Source organism: Odontesthes bonariensis, chromosome 11, assembly GCF_027942865.1.
Source record: "Odontesthes bonariensis isolate fOdoBon6 chromosome 11, fOdoBon6.hap1, whole genome shotgun sequence".
NCBI classification, from domain to species: Eukaryota; Metazoa; Chordata; class Actinopteri; order Atheriniformes; family Atherinopsidae; genus Odontesthes; species Odontesthes bonariensis.
The window spans coordinates 10,127,676-10,150,651 of NC_134516.1; positions in this window are offsets into that span (position 1 = coordinate 10,127,676).

The window sequence follows — 22,976 nt, forward strand, 5'->3', positions numbered from 1 at the left end:
TCTCGAGTTGCTTCAGCGGGCTGGTTTGTGGCGTTCTGTGCATGCCTCTCCATAGGCCCTGCTTTTTGTTTTTGTTTGTTAAACAGTAGCGGTCCCCGAGGACAGGGAGAAAAGGGTGGGTGTGTGTGTGTGTGTGGGGGGGGGGTTGAGGCACCTCCCTGCCCAGGATTACATTAATCAAAGTATTTATTTCCCTCGGGGAGCCGGGCGCAAATCACTCCAAATCCCAGTAAAATTGGATAACAGAAGAACGGGCACACCTAGGGTAACCCCCCCACGCACTTCTTCCCTCTTTTATTTTGCTCATTTCGCCAACTTAATAGATCCAGTTCTATCTAACTTTGCGGACGAGCTGGGCGGATAGTGAGGAGGGGGGGGGGTTTCGAGAAGACAAACAGCATAATTGGACGGAAGCGGGGCGCTCAGGTAGAGAAAAAAACAACAACACTAACTACATCCCCGACAGGAGTGACTGGATATAGAGCTGTACAAATAAACAGCTATTCTCTGATTCCCTGTCAAGGCTATAGGCGCGTTTGGATTGGAGCCAAAAGCAAGAACAAACACCGGACTCTAAGATCCTCCATCTGCGATGGATGCATTCAACCTCCAACACCAAAGCTGCCTGCTTCCTCTCTGCTAAGTCTGGTCAATCCCAGCAAAACCCACAAAAGCAACAAGAATCCCCGATACCGTCTTTACACTATTTGCTCAGTAATTATGTGTGATGTTTGGGCAAAGCCCGGACGGCTAATAAATCAGCAGATGTTTACAGCCACGCTGTAAATACAGGCAATAAATACAACAACCAATATGCTGCCTATTACAGGTAATGCAAATAAAATAATGGGGCTGTAATTTTTCCCCATGTGTTGTTGTGGCGGTGGCGGCGCCTCGACTTTGATATTCATGAGAGAAATGGGGAGGAAATGTCGCCTCTCCGGCTTTTATGGGCGCCAGACTGTAGCACAAATACAGTCCCAATCAGGGGTAAATGATGGCCCTGTTGCATCACAGCCCAGCCATCGTGCACTCTCTCAAATGCACATTTGTTTGTTTGTAGACACATACAGTGTTGCTGTCATGCATGCTAGGGGGTGTACGGGGGGCAGCCAGAGTCGCCGGCGGGAGCCCTGACTCGGAGCCAGGCCTCTCGGGGCGAAGCCCGCCTGCCTGCATGCTGCACAACACATGGGCTACTTGTGTCTATGTGTGGAGGAATACTCCACTTGTAGAGTGAAAGCTGCACACAGAATCCCTACGTCTGCCCCAAAACCTGCCCAGTCTGCGTGTATTTTGCACAATAAAGTTGCGAATCGAGGTGGAAAGATAGAGGGCCCGACTGTTTGCCAGCACCTCCCAGCAGACGTCTGAATGCCCACGATGCCTAGCAAGTTAGCAGAAACCCTACAGCTCTGGTGGGACCATGCTGGTTGGAGGGAGTGGAACATAAAGGAGGTTTATGTTGAATGCTGGAAACTTTGAGATCAGTTTGTACAGGGCATTTTTTTTTAGAATTATCAGTCTGCTGTGCTTTTTGAGGGATTTAGATACATTTTGTCGAACCAATACGTAGGATCACATCAGATATTTAGGAGTTATTTTCACCCGATGTACTCCAAAACACTTTGCTTCAGTGTGAGTGTTTCATAGCATTTATGAACTTCCTTTATTTTATTAAAAAAATAAATTCTTTTCCCCAACTTTTGTAGACAATTTAGAATATTTTCTTCCTTTGCATTGACTTCTATTTAGCATTTAAACATGCTTGAATGCGGCCCTTTTGGTTATTTCCCACAATGACAAAAAACTGAAAGGAAACTCTGCTTCTGTTGATGTCACCTTAACCCTACTCCAAAACTCAGTTACAAGATTTGCAAGCAAGTTAGTGTGAAGTATTTACTGCCGGTTTTATATATTTATATATATATATATATATATACACACACAAATAGATAGAGATCAATGGCTGCGATGATGAAAAATGTAAAACTTAAACTGTGAGGTACATATTTAAAAAAACAACAACTGAAACATGAGTGAAAAAACACTATCGTGGATCTTTGAAAGCCAAATGCACCCCTTTATGTCCTGGGGGTGCACTTTGTTACACCTAGCATAATTTTCTACTGCATCTCCATCACGTGTGAGGTGTAAACGTGCCCGACCGAATGAGGGTTGCTGGCCAGCTCCAGCTTCAAAGCGTCTGCAGCAATGATCACCCTCAACTTCACCGTCGGGGTTGGCGACGGTTGTTGATGACATGGGTGACATGTGCTGTTTGTGCGCGAGCTTGTGTGGTCACATTCAGCAGCCGGGAAGCCTTGATTCATGTGGATATTATGCACGCCGGACGCTTATTGCACCTCTCTGCGTTGCCGTGCAGTCAGGCCCATTTGTCTGGAAATGGGTTTGCATACATCTTATTCTCCATGGGTCTCCTTCCTCCCTTCCCTCAGTTTACAGCTCCTGCACACAAACACACACACCAAACACACACAAGGGGCTGGATAGAGTAGAAACTATCATATGAAGTGGAACAGAGGGCATTTAGGTGATGCAATTTACCTCTGGTGGCCATGTTGGAGGCATTTAACTGGGGTGCTGTGGTTAGTAGCAGCGGATTATGCTTTTGTTTGCAGTATTCAGTTATTTTCAGTGATTATAGCAGATGCAACTGTCATTTCTTGGTGTTTACACTGCTTCACATAATCAGACCTATACTGCAGCCATCCAGAAGCTCTTAAAGTTGCAGTCCTAACTGAATGGCAGCTGCGCGCTTACATAATTGCATAGGTTCGCATATACTGCACTCTGCCTTGGATTATCCGACAAATCTGACAGTTGCATCAAAAAGCTATTTTTGCTGCAAGTAACTATGATTTGATAATCCAATATGAGCAAAAAAATAAAAATAAAATCAGACAACTTTGACTTGGCTGGGGCTTGGTTGTGAAAAGTCTACATCCCCTTACTGTTCTGTACCAGTCAGGATTTAGCAGTAATCTAAACAAACGCCTTCAACATTTTCCTTCAGTACTCGACCCAAAGTCCTGCGGCAGGTCTCGAGTTCCCCAGGTGATCCTGGGTGGTGTACGGAGTAAAAGTACCAATACCACTCTTTAAATGTACTCTAATGCGGGTACAAAATATGCACTGACGATGTTCAGAAATGTACTGTTGTCATATGTTTGGATGAAGACTTTTCATGCATTAATTTAATTAATATTTGTATGGTCGGTTGTGTTTAAACTCACATTAAGCTATTTAAACAGCAACTAATTATTTTCTCCGTTAACATACTGATTGTTTGGTTTGGAGAGATTCTGAATTTAGCCATCATGAGTGCTCTAACATGTTTTAATTAACATGCATTAGGAAATGTATAGTTTGCCACTGGACCCCATTCATAACCAATGAGTAACCCTGACCATGTACTTTTACTTTTTACTATTGGCCAGATTAGAATGAAGCTGGAAGGTAAAGAACTATGAGTGGGAAAGAAGTAGAATAGTAAATGGTAAATGATTGCTGTATGTCTGACTCCACTGCAGTAGGTGGCGACATGTCCCCTTTCAGCTTATTAGTTGTTGGCTTTTTTGCAGTTGACGTAACATTTGAGCTAAACGGTAGCATGTTAAGCGATAAATTAGACATCTCTAGAGGCTGCATGCTTTACTGTTTTTAACAAATGAGATGCATGCCTTCCCTTGTGGTTAATCTTGGTTGTTTCCCGTTTTTTCTCGTCTTCTGTGCACTGGCTTCTTGTTTTACTTCTGAGTCAAAGCCCAAGACAGGAACTGTGAAGTATGCACAAAATCCTATGCCAGTCTTTGCACCATTAAAAGTATACATGCAAGAGTAATTTGACTCTCCAACTCATTACTTAGGTGTCTATCCAACTGGGATTTCAGTCCGACTAACATGTTTATATGCATTCTAAAAGACTGGTTTTAAATCAGTCAGGTATGTATCAGTCAGGTACTTACCATGATGTCACCAAGTAGCAACACAAAAGCTGAGTATGGAAGTGGTTTAGGAAAACATAGTCAGTGTACAATCTGTGAACCCTTATTGGGAAACTGGTATATCATGGACCATTGTAGCTGTAATGTGCTCTTTTGGAGATCAGATTTGAATGGCAGATGTTTTAGGCCTCTTGAAAGACCTTTTACCCAACTGGCTCCTCCATAACCTCTTTGATAACAAGAAAATAACACCACAAACTGTATAAAGCAGGAGGAGTGCTAGTAACAACATCTGGACTTTCACGCAGGAGACTGGGGTTCATGTCTCCACTTAAGATTTAAGATTTCATGTTTTCAGTCGCTGTTTAGTTGGGTTTAGGCAGGAGCTAAAGACAATGAAACTGAAAGTGGCCAGTGCTAGCTACTGTAGCAGTGTTAGCTTACGTGGACCGCAAGGTATTTTGCACAAGTTTTCTTTTATCTTGCACGACCTCTTCAAATTCACTATCTTTCGAATTAAGTTGATTCCGTTTTTTTCACCGTTGCAACTTCCTCATGCTCACATAATTTGATAGAAGTCACAAATGTCTTCCCCACGCTTAACTCCTTCATCTGACAGTCTTGAGGGGAGACACCAGACGTGATTCCGGGAAGCGTGACAACTGCAAAGCCTGCATAGAAGTATGACCGACTACACTGTGATAAACACTCTCTCTTCCCTGCTTCACAGCGCTGCTGCTAGCCCCTTTCCCTTTGCCCCTCTCCCTCCCATCTCCTCCTGCCTTCTTTGTCCAGGCCTGGCGTGAGCGTTCAAGCCAGCAGCATCACAAAAGCGGCTTTCAGGAGATTGCATGCTGGCCGACCCCTCTGAGCTCACACCCACCGCACATTACTCACCAGAAGGCGTTAGCTCGCCCTGCAAACCAAGCTAGGAATCACTGTATGCCACTGAACTGAAGAGGGGGGTTACTCTACAAACCTCTTTGGTGTATCTTTTATGCTAAGGGGATCTTTAGCTTCGATAAATGAGGAATTGTTAGAGAATAATAAAACAATGATGCACAGAATGGAGTACAACTGAACTTTGTTGTTTGACCACGTTGGAAAATTGCCTCAACATGCACTGTAAAGTCAAATATCCCTCTCTGCCTTTGGTCGTCAGGTCTTGTAGCTCGTGAACATGCGTACTGAATATGTACCACTGCTAAACGGCACATCTAGGTGCGCATCTCCTCCGGAACGATCACATTTAAACGTGCTCTTCTGAGAGTTTGAGCAGGTTTTCTGTCTTGCTATAGATAGTTTTCACATCCCTCCAAGTATTTCTTACTCTGTGTGAAAGGTAGTGTCACATTCAACACGTTATGTGTCATCAGATAGGGACAAAACACAACTTTTCATCGCGACATATGCCACCACCCATGCTGGTATTTATACATACCGCCTAAAACTATATCACTGCTGACTGTTGGAGCAGGTTTAGAGACTGAAAGCTTGCACTCTGTCCCAGAAACTGCCAAATCAAGGTCTTCCACGGGGACGCCTCCTTTGTCTGCCTGAACTTTAGATAATGCGGGATGTCGTGTAAAATGAAATTACACGCAACTCTCCTGTGCACTGTACAGTGCATCTTGTTATCCACCGACTGTAACCTTCACAGGGTAGGTGTGAGACGAAAGCTCATCAAAGCATCCTCTGCGGTGACGCCTGTGGTGGCGACAGGTTTTAAATTCCGACCTCCGCGTTTTGCAGGGCTTCTTTTTCCTTTTTTTTTTTTTTTTGGGGATTATTCCACAAACACAATCCTCCCAACAATAGCGAACACACGTCTCGTTGCAGTGTCGGCATCTGCCACAGAAACTCGAGCCGAGCCCACACTGTGCGTTCTCCTCCAGCTAAAACTCTGAATGACACTGTTATGTAACGCCGGCGTCTCCACAGTAATCTCGCTGTGTGTCTTTGAGACTTCTCTGCTGATAAAACTGCACCCACAGGAGTTTGTCAGACCTGTGATCCATACTCAGATCTTTAAATGTCTGTTTTCGGCAGAATTCGGTGGCAGATCTCATTAGGCAGCAGCCATTCTTCTACATCTCGACATCCTATATCTACTTTACACAGCCAGAACAAGCCAATTAGACTTGAATCAAGAAAATGACAATCCAACTTCAGATTCATTAGCACTGAAAATAAAGCCGCTCTGGCAAGAACAGGGGAAAAGAATATTAATTTCATCCTCATCCACGGGTTGCTGCTGCTGTACTGTATCCCTGCACTGCACCTTTCACAAACAAACCTGCCAATCAGACCGTGTGGGTGGTGCCTTTTTTGTTCTTTTTCCTACAGCACATTCTCTGTTGTTGACATTTCTCAGCTGTACGCAGCTACGGCTCAGCGAGGAGGGCCACATGTTGCTTGTGTTAACGGCTCTTCTCCTTTAAATTGGAAAACACGCTCACAGGAAAGAGTTGGTGGACGTGAACTGTGTTCAGAGCGACACATTTAAAAGCTATGAGGAGTTTATTGAGAGTCAAACTGCAAAGTGACTTGAATGGGGGCCGTCCAAAGGTCATAGAAATGCCACAGGTTATGGCTTGAGGCCAAGAAAAAGTGACAGGATAGCCCATTTCTGATCAGAAATGCTTTTTGCTATGAATATTATACATTTCAGTGATCTGCAACAGAAAATGTACTGTCACATATACAAATTTAATCTCTTAAAAGTCCAGTTTCAGGTTAAACAGTGTGCATTCTTTTCATTTCACTAACCCAAAATGAATCACGGCGGATATATGCCCTTTTTAAAAAAAAAAGTTATAGAGAAGTAGGAGTGAACCTACAGTCACAAGAGTGTGAAGTTTTAGCGTGTTAAATTGTTTTAATTATGAGTAGCATAAAAACAGTTATTACACGGGAGACTTTGAGTCAAATATAACAAATTGAAATTAAAAAAAAAGAGTTTCTGAAATAAACAAATGAAAAAAACTATTAAAAAAAATAGTTTATCTACTAAGTCAAGTTATTGTTTTATTATTGGTGTGCGAGTTCTCGGAGAGAATGGGACCTTTTTTTTTTTTTTTTAACAGATTACGGCGCAAAAGCACTAATTGAACACACACAAACCAGCAGAAAAGATATTGACTGTTCTCCAAAATACAATTAAAAATTTGTTGATGAAAAGGAGGACCTGCGTCAGGCCTGGTTGTGCGGGCGCCACAAAGCAAAAATAAGTCCTCTATGCAATGAGTTGTATTATATTTACTGTTGATCTACGACAGCATCCTCTAGTTGTACATTGATTGATCGCGAACCTGATTCTAGTTTGGGGGGGGGGGGGGGGGGGGGGGGGGGTACATTGATTTTCTATAATTCTAACTGTTAATTGAAGCGTGAGATTGATTAGGATATTTGTACCGGCACAAAGAGGTGGCGTTATGGAAATGTTTGACTATGAAAGCATTTGTCCCAAAATCTCTATTTTTAACATTTTTATTTAATTTCTGTGGATTATTCTGAAAAAAATGTAATGCAAAAGTAACAACTCTGACTGTTCTTTCCATGTACGTTTTTTTTTCCCCCTGCTCCACCAATTAATGTAACTTTAGTTGTACAGTATTTGCTAAAGATAAACAAGCTGATAAGATGCTCTTTTTGGAACAGATTTGATCAAAACTGAGATCCGAGTCAAAAATTACCCACAAGATTTTATGCTTAATTCCTTGAGTTTGTTTCCAAGAGACTGCAGTTTCACTTTGAGCTTCAGGACAGTTATCCTGCTGGCATAAGCAGCAATATACTGTTAACACAACGCACGTTTTTTTTTTTTACAAATAACAGTAAATGACAGTAACAGCTGCCTGCGTGCTGCAGGAAATTTTATACAGCATACACACAAGCACGCTCACCTCTCAGGTGTTTGAAATCTGCCTGATAAACATTCAGGCGGCCTCCCAGAATGGACCAATCACAGGAGAGCAGCAGCTGATTCATGCTTGCATGTTGAGAAGCCACATTTATGGCCTTTTTTAATGGGATGAAAATGCACAGTTAAAGCAAAGGAAAGCGGTTTTAGTCGAGAAAAATGTGTGATTTATATGTTTTGTTGTAAAATCTTTATGTGAAACTTAACTATAGCTGGCAGACAAATTGGTGCGCGTCAGTTCCTTTTGAAATGTGGTCAAGAAAACGATGAGTTCAGATCTCTCAGTCGGTTCAGAGTTGAAAAATGTTCCGTAAAAAAAAAAAAGGAATAGTAAAAAATTGGACCGTAAAAAGATTTTGAAAGTAAACTACTCAGCGCAAGCAGGTCATTTGAAAGTATACGCAGCACTTGATGGTTGTGGGTGGAGTCAATGGATCAAGGTTTCTGGGGGTTATTCTATGATCCATGTCAATCAAAAGAACTAAATTTTCCTCTAAAAAAGGAGCGAGGTAGACTTGAAAAGTAGCAGGCCAGAGTACTAGTTATTATTAGTATTAGTTTTGATATTTTTGAGTGTAGTTGTTTGACTATTCTGGTTTTCATTTTGACAGTGTACACTCCTGATTGTCATATCTGCCTTTTTCTTTGTCTCTTCCTCTTTCAGGAGAGCCAGAGTCCCCCTTGTGCGCACGCAGAAACACACACATTAAACTTTGCCCCCCCCCCCCCCCCCCCCCCCCCCCCCCAATCCTCCCCCTCCCTCCACGCAGAACCTCTGGAGGTAAGGGCCCCCGCCTTGTGTGTAAGTGTGAACTGCGTGTGTGCTGGCACCATATTTCTCCACCAGCAACAGCGGACGCACCGTCTCCCCAGCTTCCGTTTTCCTCTGCACGCCTGCTGCTGGAGTATTCACGCTTCAGGCTGTTTTCTTTGAGAGAGAGGCAGAGGAAGACAGAGTATAAAAATATGCAAATGCTATTGTTGAAGCGCAGAGTGAAGGGGGGGGGGGGGGGGTGCTCCTCTCGCACCTCTGCAACTCCCTTAGCCGCTGCCACCGACATTGCCTCCACCTCCCTCTATCCATCCATCCAGCTTGCACAGAGAGCGAGAGCACAAATGCAGCCAGTTAGAGAAAGATGGAGCTCTCGGGGGCAGCGGGGGCAGGATATTAAAACATACTGAAAGGCCAGTTTCAGCCGTCTGTGTCAGCTGAAGCCCTTTTTTTCCGGATCCAGTGGAAGAAAGACAGATATACTAACACAGACAGGCAGAGAGAGAGAGAGAGATGAAGGCACGCAGCTACAGCACAAATCCTCCAAAAAGGAGAAAGAGTGAGGAAGAAGACTTCATCATGAGTGCGCCATACCTCATTTCTGCAGTTCTAATGAATTTATGGATCGGAACGTTAAAAAACAACACAAAGAAACAAAAAAAACACAAAAAAAAACCTGATAGATACCACGTCTTAGAATAATCCTTCAAATATCTCTCAAAATATATACATCTCAGATGAACAACACAACACAAATAATTAAATAAATAAGGCAAAAACCAAGAAGCAGTCTTTGAAAAATGGAACTTCTGTTCTTGCGGTCTAAAAAGTCATCTGTGGGCCTCAAAATGATACGTTTTGAAATTTTGCCTGGAAGAGTCACAAGCTCGTGCTCCGGTGCCTCACCCGTGTCTGCTGAGCAAAAAGTAGTCCTAATAATGGTATATCTCATTTATGGCACATCTCTCATCATTTATTTATCCAGTGTGTTATGACTGCATGCTCCATAAAGCTCCAGAATAAATAAAGCCCCCACCCCACAGAGGGCTGCAGCTTCTCACATGGCCTTGCTTACCTGTGTGCTGTGAATCTCGAGAAACTGGACTACCTCTGGGAGCGGTGGGCTGGTCAGCAGCTCTGATTTATCCCAGCTCCCGGGGCTTGAAGAGCACCACGGCTTCTTGCTTGACCTTACTCGTACAACGCGCCGAGGGTTTGCTCTGCTAGCTCCCGCATTAGTCCAGTTTCCGACTCCATCTTGCCCCAGCGCTCCTGAAGCTAACGGCTTCTGTGGTTAGCTCGTGCTTCTGAGCACCTGCACAAAATAAAGACGTTTTGTCAGTTTGCTGGTCCGTAGCGTTCAGGTGTGTGTTCACACGATGCCAAGGAGGAAAGACATCAGCAATGATCTTAGAGAAGAAACTGTTGCCGCCGGGCGTCAATCTGGGAAAGGTTACACGGCTGTTTCTAAGCAATTTGGAGGCCATCATTCCGCTGAGAGAAAGATTAGTCACAAGAGCATGACTGTTGCCCATCTACCCAGCAGCGAATGTCCCAGTATTTGCATCCCAAGGTCAGACCGTGCAGTGCTCAGAGATAAACAAAAAACCCAAAGGCAACATCACAGACTCTACAGGCTTCAGCTGGCTTTTTTTTATTTATTTATTTATTTATTCTTGTATTTTATTCTTTTAATTTCTTTGTTTTTTTAATTTTCTGTACAGCACTTTGGTCAACTGAAGTTGTGGTATAGTGCTTTATAAATAAAATTGGATTGGATTGGATTGGCATGTTCATATCGGTGCCATTAGCTAAATGTGGCTCTACAAGCTGCTGAATCATTGGGTGCGCTTCATTTTTCAGACGCTGCTTCTTCATTTTGGTTTGGTTGAATAAAACACGGTGTAATGTGCCATTTGTTGTTGCTCACATGAATATTCTACGTACCTTATTTTAGGACCCGGTGAAGACCAGGTGGTATTTTCTCATGCCCTGATAGATAAAACCTTTGAACGGACAGAGAGTGCATTTTCTTTCTGCCATGACTTGTATATGCACATGACTAAACAGAATCCATACAGCTCTGTAAGTAATAGTCATGCGGTAAAACTAAGTGGAATTGAACAGACAAGAGAACGAGAGAGACAGCTGTAAACCGTGGTGTAATTACAAGGCCACGCACACCCACACAGGTGCTCTGCTCAAGGTAGAATTACATTTCTGTGCTTCATTATGTCATGTTCAGCGGCAAACCTCAGTTTGCTCTCTGAGGAAGGTCGTATGCCCACAACATGCCTGCTTGAGTTCAACATTTCACTGGAGTGGCCCTCTGCTGATGGCATTAACTGCACGAACAGTGCCATGACAATTTGTTTATAGCAAACAGTTTGCATGGCTAGCATGGATAGCTCTGTTGTTAAAAAATGGATGCTGCATACATAGAAAATGATGCGGTTAATTTCACATCGATGCCAGCAATGCAAGCCTGCAATTTTCTGTAGATTTGCTTGATAAAGGATGCATATAGATCCATTTGAATTAAATATTTCTTTCATAGTGCTCCAAATGTTTTCAGCTGGTGACATGTCTGGACAAGATACTTTTACAACAGTATCATAACGCTGTAATGCATAAAATGTGTTTTGTTTAGCTGAAGTCAGCAAGATCCTCCCTGAAAAAGATGTTCTTTTGGATGGCCGGATGTGTTGCTTTTACGGATATGAAAACCAATGATGCTTGAAGCACTAATGAACCTCTGTATTATCTTTTCATCCAACCCAGTGTCACGACCCAAGTGCAATAACTATGTTGGTCCACGCTGCAAAAAGCTGCTCCAAAAGTGTACAATTCTTGAATTGGTTGACGACAAAGACGCGGCTTACCTCTCCATATGTCGTCCGGTTCCCAATGTTCTGCACTTTTTATTTTTTATTTTTATATAATTTTTGGGGGGATTTTTATGCCTTTATTATATAGGACAGTGTAGAGAGACAGGAAGCAGGGCGTAGAGAGAGGGGGAATAACACACAGCAAAGGGCCGTCCGATGCGGGATTCAAACTGGGGCCAGCTACAGCGAGGACTATAGCCTCTGTACATGGGGCGTCTGCTATACCCACTACACCACAGACCGCCCCAATGTTCTGCACTTTTTATTATTCGGCCACAAACACTAGCGACCTTTTTAACAGCCGTTTTTTGATTCACGTTGAGAAGATGGACGAGAGAAAAGGTGATTGGAAATGGAGGAAATTGATAAAGCGTGCACCAATTGGCCAAAAAAGTTGTGATACTAGCCTTAGGCTGTTTATGCCTGTGTCAAAGAAGACTTGAAACACATTAAGGGCAATCGAAAGAAAGTTTTACAAATCATGTCTTGCGTGGCAAAGATTAAAATGATTTTGACTTACTGCCGGTGTCACTTTGTGAGCTGGTAAACGAGAAACCTACGTGACTGACTGGCATCCTCCCAGATGTGATGTAATATCCCAGATACTAATTCCATTTCCCTCTTGCGGATGTCCACCGCAGAAGTTGTTGTTCCCTCCTCAATGTTTGTTTATAATTCGAAAAACTACTACTTCGGCAGAGAACAACACCTACTAACTATGTAGCCTCTACCTTCGCCCTCTGGTGATGCGAGACAATGTAGTTTATCCACTTCAAACAAGTAAACGCCAACGTGTCTGATTCACATTTCTCTTTTGTGGCTTTACAACTTGTTTTTCGACTTCCTTCGTTGGTGAGTAGAGACCCGGCTTCTCGTAAGACTGAAGGAAGGGATAGTGGCAGGAGCATATCCATGGCCTTGTGCACTCATGCGTAAAATGTTTGGGTTGAGATAATACAAAATACAAGGTTACGACTGACAGAATTACTATTCATTGATCGCGAACAGCCACGGGATCCATGGCCATCCGACAATTTACAACCGCGGATTGCGACACAGCTACGTTTCGGGGGATGAGGACAAACATAATTACTGCACAATTTCTGGTGAGAAAGGGCTGCGTCGTCCGACCGCAGGACAGTTTTCCACTTCCCCTCGGCCCATATGTAACGACCTCGGGCCCAAATAACGAAGTAGCATTTCTGGATCTTGTTTATATGCCTTTTCCTTTCACTTTGGAATTTTCATTTTTCATTTGTGGCGCGCAGTGATAAACTGTGTTCACTGACAATCGTTTGCAGAAGTGTTATTAAAGGAAAACTGCGGTATTTTCAACATTAAGCCTCTTTTCTGAGTCGTCTGCAATGTTTTAGAACCCCCCTCACCGCTTTTTTGATGTTTACTGCTGTCTCCGGTATTTGCCTAATTTTGATTCTTCTCAACCTGCTTCAGAACGGCAAGTCATGTGCATGTCCAAAAAGGTCCGTAAAAGCACAATAAACGTCCGTTTTCAAAATCATCAACTCACCGGAGTGGTTACTGGTGTGCACTGGTAATCCATATCAAATTTCGTTGTGAAACGTTGCTTCTGTCATGTTTTATTTGGCAGCTCGTTCATGCTCGCACTATTTTCTTCGCGGTGGCGGAGTAATATCAACGAACATCCAGTACAAAATGTCAAATAAAACACGACAGAAGCAACTTTTCGCAACGAAATTTGATATGGATTACCAGTGCACACCAGTAACCACTCCGGTGAGTTGATGATTTTGAAAACGGACGTTTATGGTGTTTTTACGGACCTTTTAGGACATGCACATGACTTGCCATTCTGAAGCAGGTTGAGATGAATCAAAATTAGGCAAATACCGGAGACAGCAGTAAACATCAAAAAAGCGGTGAGGGGGGTTCTAAAACATTGCAGACGACTCATAAATGAGGCTTAATGTTGAAAATACCGCAGTTCTCCTTTAAGCAGCGATTTCCTTACGACAGAACACTAGATTTTTCAAAAATTCTTTAATGATATCATGAACCAAAGAAGACAGAATCTCCTCTTTATTTAGTCATTTTACACAAGCACATTTGTTAAATGTTGTTTTCAAATTGTTTATGATGGATCCCTCTCATCTTTACCTCTGAAAGACTCGTTTTGACGATCTTTTTAATCCCAATGATGTCACGAGCTCTTGCAAAATGATCTAATAAGTTTAAAGATGTCTATGTTGTCGATGTTTATTTGAAAAAAAAAAAAAATCATGTTGTCTTTTTACTATTTTCAGTTAAAAGTATGGTTTAAATGATGTGAAAATAACAGTATTTTCCGTTAATCCAAACAAAATGTACTTGTCATGTGGGAAAAAAAGATTTTTCCTCTGTTTTACTCACATCTAACTGTATGAATGGAGACTGTCACATGACTATGTCAGTGCAATTAGCCTGGAAGTACGCCTTCAATCAGAGCTGAGCACAAGATATGAGTACAGACGAGATGTGGTGATTTTCTAGGACTTTCCCTTTTCTGCCGCACTTATTTCTGAGAAGAAAAAAAAAGAAGTAGTGGACATGAACCCAGGGAGACACAATCATACAAGCATACAAAAAGTACACTGAAATCAACGCGAGACACATACAGAGGTGCAGCCGAGGGTTAACAGAGTGAAGCCCATTTGTAAAGCCCTCACGCTCTCAGGAAGACTTTCTGAAGTGATTATGAAGACAGTTCAGATCAAAGGATTTGACGAGTCGGAGAGCGCGCCAAATACGAGGCCGGGTAATCGCGTTGAAGCCCTTCCATACAAGATGGCAGTGGTCCCCCCCCCAGCTGCTTTGCAAATGTAATGTGACACTTACGGATAAACAGATTATCAAGAAAAGGCGGGGCCGGGCCGGGTGAAGGGACCACAGAGAAATGCCGACAAGTTGTAGAAATTAGAGCGGGAGAAATAGTTTATTCAATGAACTCTGGGGATGGGCAGTGTCAGAGAAATGATGATTAATTCTCCAGCGCTGATACAGGTCTAAATGATATAATTTGGGAATATTAGTGGGAACATTAGATGATGAGGCAGTGCTTCTTGTGCTGGTATGGCAGACTTGAGGGCTCTGGAGGCTGTTTTTTCCCTCTCTTTCTCTTTTCCTTCACTAGTTATTATAGATTAATCCATAATCCTCACCACCTAAAGACATTTTTGTCAGTAAAGCTCAGGGATAGAAGCTGTAGATTATTTAAAAAATATATATATCTCTGCTTCTGCTCGTTTCCCCTAAGCATGATGTCACATTGTCACATCTTTCACTGAAAATACTCAGGCTCCTCTTGGATGTAATGCTCTTTTTTTTTTTTTCTTCTTTTTTCAAAGCAGAGCTGAAACCGGTTTATGTAACCAGAAATGGTCCATAATTCGCCCTTATTCTATCTTGTGGAACAAGTGAAAAGTGATCAGTGATGCAAATGCTCATAAGGTGTTGATATGATTGAGATCAGGTAAAGGATTATCTAATAGTCACGTTTGCTGGACACGAAGGAATTTGTTGAGCTTTAATTGCATAGAAAATCTATTTCACTGTTCTTTTTTTTCCTGTGTCTGTGGGGCTGAAGGGGGTTTACACCAAATTAAATAATGTGATAAGGAGTGCTGCAAATGTTTAATTCAATGCACTAGTTCTTTTCACTGACCAGTGGAAAGCACATGTCCTTAAATCTGGGGCAAATTTAGCCATTTAAACCCACTGGATTTGGAAAGAAAAAAAAAAAAATGCAGATGCTTTGGAGATACGCGATTTTCATAATATTGCACTGATGAGTTCTCCTTACATTGTCCGCAGGCAAAGAAATGGCTTTGTTCTGTTTTAAAGGATAAATCTGAACATGCACTGTGCGTTTTGCTTGAACCGACTTCTTTAAACGAATAAAAACAAACCACCAGAAGCTGAGCTTTCTGTCTGTTTTGTCCTCCGGCCGCTCTTTAGATTAAAAAACAAAGTCCTCCTCTTTCATTCTATGAAACGATTAAAGCGCCCCTGAAGTGCCTCACTCAGTCCCCGAGTGTCCATTTGTCCACTCAGAAGAGCGCGCGCGTCCTTGTCTCTGCATCTCTGTAAATGTGTGTTCTAAATGACCCTTGTGGCTGGGACAAACGCGTCTTTGAGGCCTGCGCAGACAGATGGAGGGACAGGGGGAACTCAGCGACAGTCACAGAGAGGACTGAGGCTCCTGTGTGGCCAGCACCACGTGGCCTGCGGCCTGTGCCCCCCCCCCCCCCCCTTTTGTATTTATTTCAGCAACCCGTCCACTTCCTGCACAAAAACCATGATGAAGCGACAGACTGATGGGTGGACTTAAGGAAAGGATGGTCATTTTCAACAGGGGAGCAAAGCTTCCCCAAAGCTGACTGTCGAACAGCTCCTGGAAATATTCTTGGGTTTGGTTTATTTTGCAAAGGCAAATGCCAAAAAAAGCCTGACGAGAGCAGCGAGACAGAGGTAGGAACACAAAAAGAAACCCCATGGAGCTGATAAAAATATCTCACCCCAAAAACAGGAGAGTGGAGAAAAAAGCCCAAAACAAAGCAAAAGAAAAACAACAAAAAAACAGCAGTTCAGCAGCAGATATACAAGTAAATTTGTCACGGAAGCAAAATAATGCCTCCCCCCCCCCCTGCAGAAACAGAGCAAGTTATAAAACGTGTAATGATCCAAAAAAAGCACCTCTCTTTACAAATCAGTGTGACCAACTCTTCCTTTTCCATTCGACCCCGCACCGCAGATGTCTTTTCTTTCTTTTTTCTTTTTTGGTTACAAGTTAGTCAATGATATGTCAATGCATCACCACGGCTGCAACACTGCCATGTACTTCCACCAATGCAGCATTCACAGATGACTTACAGCACGGCTGAAACTTCCTCATCGCTTCGATGTGTCAACAAGAAATGTCAATCTGATTGGTCGGTACCGAGGGCAGACTAGACTATCGACTGGGTGGTCATTAGGATAGTGCGGCCCACTGGGAGTATCAGGCCTGACACCGTTAACACCGAGCTCCGCCACGTCAACCGCTCGTTAACGAACGGCCATCAGCCCAGTGAGGCCCAGCCATTGACCCGCTGCGATCCCTTCCTGCTGCCAGGCTGGAGTGTGAGTAAAGGGCTGCCGCGTGTGGCGGTATTGATCCCTGGATGAAGACACGAGGGGCCGCACAGGGGGGAAAAAAAAATGCAGGGACATTTAGAAAGGAAGCGATTTGTGGTAGATGGGAGAGTACAGACCGAGGCGTGGAAATCAAATGAAACGCAGCGCAAGAAAAAGCTGAACCTTCTGATAACATTACAGACTGTTCGCAGCAGAAACGACGGCCCTCAAGTCACTCTTCGAGTCACCCCATCTAGTACGTGCAAACAATTTCGCAGCGGAGGAGTAAAGAAAGATGTTTTTCTTTTATGCACAAACACATTTTAAAATGAGAAAAACAGCCTGATGAATATGCGAGAGTATACAAACAGGAACTCGCCTCCCGTATTAGGTCTGGGCTAAAAGTTGGAGACTAAAAATAGAATGAAAACCGACTATTCAAAGCGAAGAGAAAACAACTGGAAAGTCGTATTTAGTCTCAAAACAACCTCATTTCATCCACAAGACATGAAAGCTTCCAATGGCGGTTTGTGTCGAGTTGGTTCTAATTATCATGTGGAATTTTTTTTATTTTTTTTTTAAAAGCACGATCATTAACCATAACCAGTCTTGTATCCAAACTAATACTTTGAGACACCAATATTGAGACCAGAAGTCTTGTGTCCTGGGTGATAAAATTGCTATTTCTGTCAAGGTTGTCTGGCAAATTTGATCAACTGTTGGTAACACATTAAATCTGGATAAGCCATTCATACTATTTCCCCTTTAGAAAACTAATTATCCCTTTAAAGGGACACTATGTAATATATTAAGTCATTTATTAGCTCAAATCAACATATTCATTCATAAATTAGTCATTGGTGTAAAATGATCTCTGTCAAAAATCTCAATTATCCTCCTGAGTAAAGAATAACTTGTCTGTATCTACATAGAGCGGGCAAGCTCCACCTGAAATATCACTCTCACCTCCCTTTATTCAATAACTTTGATCTCTGTTTGGGGAAACACCCAATTTCTTTTCCTCAGTTGAGTGATAAAGGGATTAATACCCTCTCCGACATTACATCCAATAATACATTAAGATCTTTTCAAGACTTAAAATCCCACTACAATTTACCTGGTACTTCTTTTTTCTTTTACCTACAAATCCGTAGTGCTCTTCGTGCATACGGTTTTTCTCCCATGGGGAGAAAAACTGGAGTGTCACCCAATACAAAAGATTTGTTTATCCACCAAAGGTTTGGTTTCCAATCTCTATACTCACATTGCCAAATGTGTGGAAAAGCCTATACACGTTGATACGCTTTGGAGCCATGATCTTTCAATTACACCTTCCACAATCAACTGGACAACAGTATGGCCAAAGATAGTTTTATCATCACGTAACCCTAACCATCAGATGATTCATTATAACTTTATTCACAGACTTTATACTACTCCTCTTAAAATATTTTACATGAAAAGAAAATCATCACCGACATGCGAGCTGTGCTCCTTAGGAGCTACAGGAACATTTCTACATATGGTCTGGGACTGCCCTAGCCTGGGCGAAAGCCGACTGTTGACTCTGTCAAACAGTCTGGGAAAACCCAAGAGGAATCCGTTTCCATGGAGGGCGGGACATTACACAGCAACTTAAATTCATTGGAGTAACGGAGTTCCCTTAACCAATCATAATGTTTAGAAATGACGTTGATTATGCGCCGAGGTTCATGCTTACTCTCGCGAGGCTCTAGCTCGCGAATCACGCTTCCCACATCCGCTTTCATTATACCGGTACCATTTGATAAATCAAACTTTTCCCAAAGCCAGTTGGAAGGAGAGCTACGACATCCTTGCCACTAACAATATTGAAGAGGCATTCCTCTTGCTCTCGTTTTAATTGTGTAATGCTCTCCAGAGTTGAGACAACTTCATGGATAGCTTCTAGCGTTCTTCCGTCGCCATGTTTATTTCCGCTGCGGTTGAACTACAATTATATGGACTACAATGGACTCCGCGCGTGAGTTCTGTGTCACCACTCGCAACTGTTTGCTGATTGGCAAAACACTGAGCGAACCGAGGTAGGGGGATTTGGCCAGACTATGTGCGGAGCCAAAATCTTTGGGCGGAAGTACGTAGGATGGCGTCGCCAGGCTAGGACTGCCCTGGGGTAAAAACATTTTGGGAAATGGTTTCTAAAAAGATCTCCTCTATTCTTGACAGTACCATCCCTTGCTCTCCAAGGATTTTGCTACTGAACGATTTTACTGAACTAGCCCTTTCCTTGATGCATCAACGCTGGTGTTTGGTAGCCCTAACTGCCGCTAAAAAAATAATCGCACAAAGATGGAAAACTCCCCATGCTTTGTCACAACAACAATGGATTAATATAGTCATAGATCTGGCCAAACTTGAGAAATCTGTGGCCAGTATGCACGGTGCTCAGAGCAAGAATAATAACTCGTGGTCATCTTTTATTGACAGATTATTGGATTGATGGCCTGGGATGATGTCCTTTTTCACTTTCTTATCCTCTTCTACTTCTTGCATCTACACATCAACTATCCTGAGCTGTTTTCTTTCTTTTTTCTTTGTGTTTTCTATTAGAACCGGGTGAGTGAGCTGGGAATGAGACCTGTGTGTGTGTGTGTGTGTGTGTGTGTGTGTTACCAAACTTCTGCCGTAGTACACATAGGCCCTTAACTCGCAAAACGAGGCATTAGAAAGTTTGTAAGTTTACCGGGAGTTTATTTAAAAGAACACTTTCCAGACAGCAACAGTGCTGCTAACGCTGCGTCGACATCACTTCCGGTAACTCCCGGAATATGACTAATTGCATTGCTTGCACACCAAAGGCAATGTCAACTTAAGTTATCTGACATGTTATCTGTCACCTGTATTTATAGTGTTGTTGTATGTGTGTTGTGTAATCCTTTGTACTGTGTGTCTTGATGTCTTTTTGTTTGTATGGACCTTGAGTCTGAAGCTATAGCTTCTTGAATCTTGACACATACCGCCTGCCGTAGTTCAAGAAGTTGCAACGCACATTTGAAAACGTGAGGCGCTAGAGAGCAAATTCATTCGACTTTGCAAAATAAAATTGCACCTCTTGATGGGGGAAGAAATTACATAGTGTCCCTTTAACAATCGTTTATTTGCCACTTTAACGATCTTCATGTGTATTCTAAAACTTTTAAACGTGTTTCCAGAACTGATCTATGCCTCGAGGAGTCATCCTGTACTCATGACTTTACAGAGAAATACAAAAAGGTCAAATCCTCATGTTGAGCTCAGAATTTTTAAACGAGGTCTGTACGGTCAAATCTCAATGTCCCACAAGGTTTGAATGTGACTCTGAACGTGTTTTCTGCAAAGATCCAAACTCGTGTTATGGGGAAAAAAAAATGAAGAGCAAATTAAACATTGACGCTGTCATTCCGTGCTCATAAATTATTCCAGAGTTTGAAGTTGTAAATAATTTCTTTTCGTTGACCACAGAAACGGAACAGAAGTGATTTTGTGGACGTTTTTTTTTAGAAAGCAGAAAACTGTGTGTAAAATGCAGCGCTCAGTGTTCCCGCGCTGTGTTTGACTCAATAGTTACAACTCAATCACAAATCAAAATGTCCATGAAGAAGGGCAGAGTTACAAGATTTTGTCGTCTTTAACTTGAATAGCTTCACCCACCTCCGAGTCATTTATCTTGTTGCTTTTCGAAGCCACACCCACAGGCCTGCCTACATACCCCCCCCCAACAACACTGCCACCCAACTCTAAACTCGTTGAATTGGATGTGGGTGGAGTTGATCGATTTCCAAAGCTAGGCAAAGCTAAAGAACACACAACAGCACCAACATGACCAAGAACAGGGGCAACTGTAGCTTAGGAGGAAGAGCAGTCGTGTACTAATCGCTAGAGATGGGACCAAGTCACACATGTGCAAGTCTCAAGTAAGTTCCAAGTAATTTTTTCTTGGGCAAGTAAAGTCAAATCAAGTCCTGTAACAGGTCAAGTCAAGTCAAGTCACCTTATTAAGGCAATTTTACCTGCAGAATCTGATCTTAATAAAGTGAAAACACAAAGATATAAGTAACTGTCAGTAAACATCATTGGCCAATGTGTCCAACCTGTCCACCCCGTATCATATCAAGCTAACGTTAGCTAACTACCGACTAGGCTAACAGGATAATATTAGCTAATTTGACAGGCACTCACTGGTCAGAATGGATCTTCAAATGACGAACAAAGTTCGAAGTTGTCGTCTGGCTGTCTGAGATGTTGATGCCGCATGTCTTGCACCGTGCTGTTCGTCTTTTGCCGTCAAAATGGTAATTACGAAAGCCGAAATGACTCTCGGTACCCCTCCAGCTGACATGTTGATGCATATCTGATATGAGTTTATTCTCTCCAATAAACACGTAAGGTATGTAGAGAGGACAGCTTGACTGATTCACAGCGTAGTGATCCAATCATGACGCCATTCTCAGCCCCTACCGGGTAATCGATATTATTTTTTTTTTTATGAATTTATTAATTTTATATTCAAACTGAAAACATGAACTGAATAACACTCAAGTCATTCAAGGCATCGTGCCTCAAGTCAAGTCAAGTGCCAAGTCTTTAACTTCCAAGTCCGAGTCGAGTCTCGAGTCTTTTATTTTTTTATCAAGTCAAGTCACAAGTCATCAAAACAGCGACTCAAGTCGACTCGAGTCCAAGTCACAGTGACTCGAGTCCCCATCTCTGCTAATTGCAGGGTTTGACTCCCGGCTGTGTCGAAGCGTCCGTGGACAAGACACTACTGATGCGTTGATCATGTGTGTGATAGAGGAAAAAAAGCACTGTGTAGCCTGTAAAATGTTATAGCCTAAGGCGTGCTGTGCGAGTGTGTGTTTGTGTAAATGGGTAAATGTGGCTTGGAGTGTAAAAGCGCTTTGAGTGGTCAACTAGACTACAACAGCGCAAAATAAGTGCAGTCCATTTACCATTCCAGCACACAAACGCAGTGTTCCCGTATCTCTAAAACCGCCCCCAAATGGCAGCAAAACACTACAACAGACTACTCAGTCGACATAGCAACACAGCTATTTACATGTGCATTTGTAAAGCGCCGATACAGAGCGATTACAGAGCAACGTTCAAGTCCTAATTTCAGTCACACCACGCAGTGTGGGAACTTTGAGCGCTGAGTTTTACACACAGTTTTCTGCTCCTTCACTAAAGCACTTCCATTTAATGTCTTCTTTGTAACTTTTTGAATAAAAAAAACATGAAATATTTTCTTTACACACACACACACACACACACATACACCTTATAAGAACAGTTAACAAGATTAATTGAGATTAATTTCTTAGGGCGGCAAAGCGTGAATTACAGGGTACAAACTCTGGAAACATTCAAAATCTCACTGATTCTTATTTGAACCCGCACAAGTAGCAGAGGATGGTTTACGAGTTCCCATTTAAACAAAAGGCTTTTTGTAAATGTCTCTTGGGAAACTTGAATATCTTTTGTTGGTGATACTCCAATAATCCAAGCAGGCATTCCGAGGTTGAGTACAGCAAGTGCTTGTTTGTCTGAATTTTAAATACATCTTCAAATCAATACAATCTTTCTTCATAGCTGCCCTATATTATTCTATTCCTGGACGTCATATCTTTACAGCAAACCTGGCCACTCTCTGTCACTCCAACCCACTCCGAATGCATTGCAAATCTAAGCTCACAGCAAATTAACTCGTGCATCATTAGCTCAAGGCTTCACATGTGAGTAAACGCACTTCATGCCCCGTTTCTCAGGTATTTGACCATTTGGCTGATCAGACATCTTTATAGCGAGAGTTGGCAGAGTTACAAGTCAACAAAAGCGGACTGCTTTGGCACTGCCGTGCCTTCAGGGGGGCCTGCGCATAAACCTGTGCGTGAGTGTTTGTGGAAAGGGAGAACCAGAGTAAAAGCTGCAAGTTTGTGTGCAGAGAACAGGCCCCTGGTTTATGATGACGAATCATTTGGGGGGTATTTATTTAAATATCATTGACTAAACTCATCAGATGAGTTAGTGGAAGGGATTGACACAATTGTGAAATAGTTCGAACACTCACATTGGGTTTTTCCCCCCCACTTTGGTCTGTAGAAGTTTAAAAATATTCAGTCGAGTTTAATCTGAGCATAATCGCACAAAACTTATTTTGAGGGGGAAATCTGGTGAGTCTGGAAAGAGACGGCGGTCAGAAAAGTGAACCGTCGCGGCTGAGGAAATATTGCACGACACTGCGGAAGTGAGGGACAAAAACAGCAAATAACCACACAATG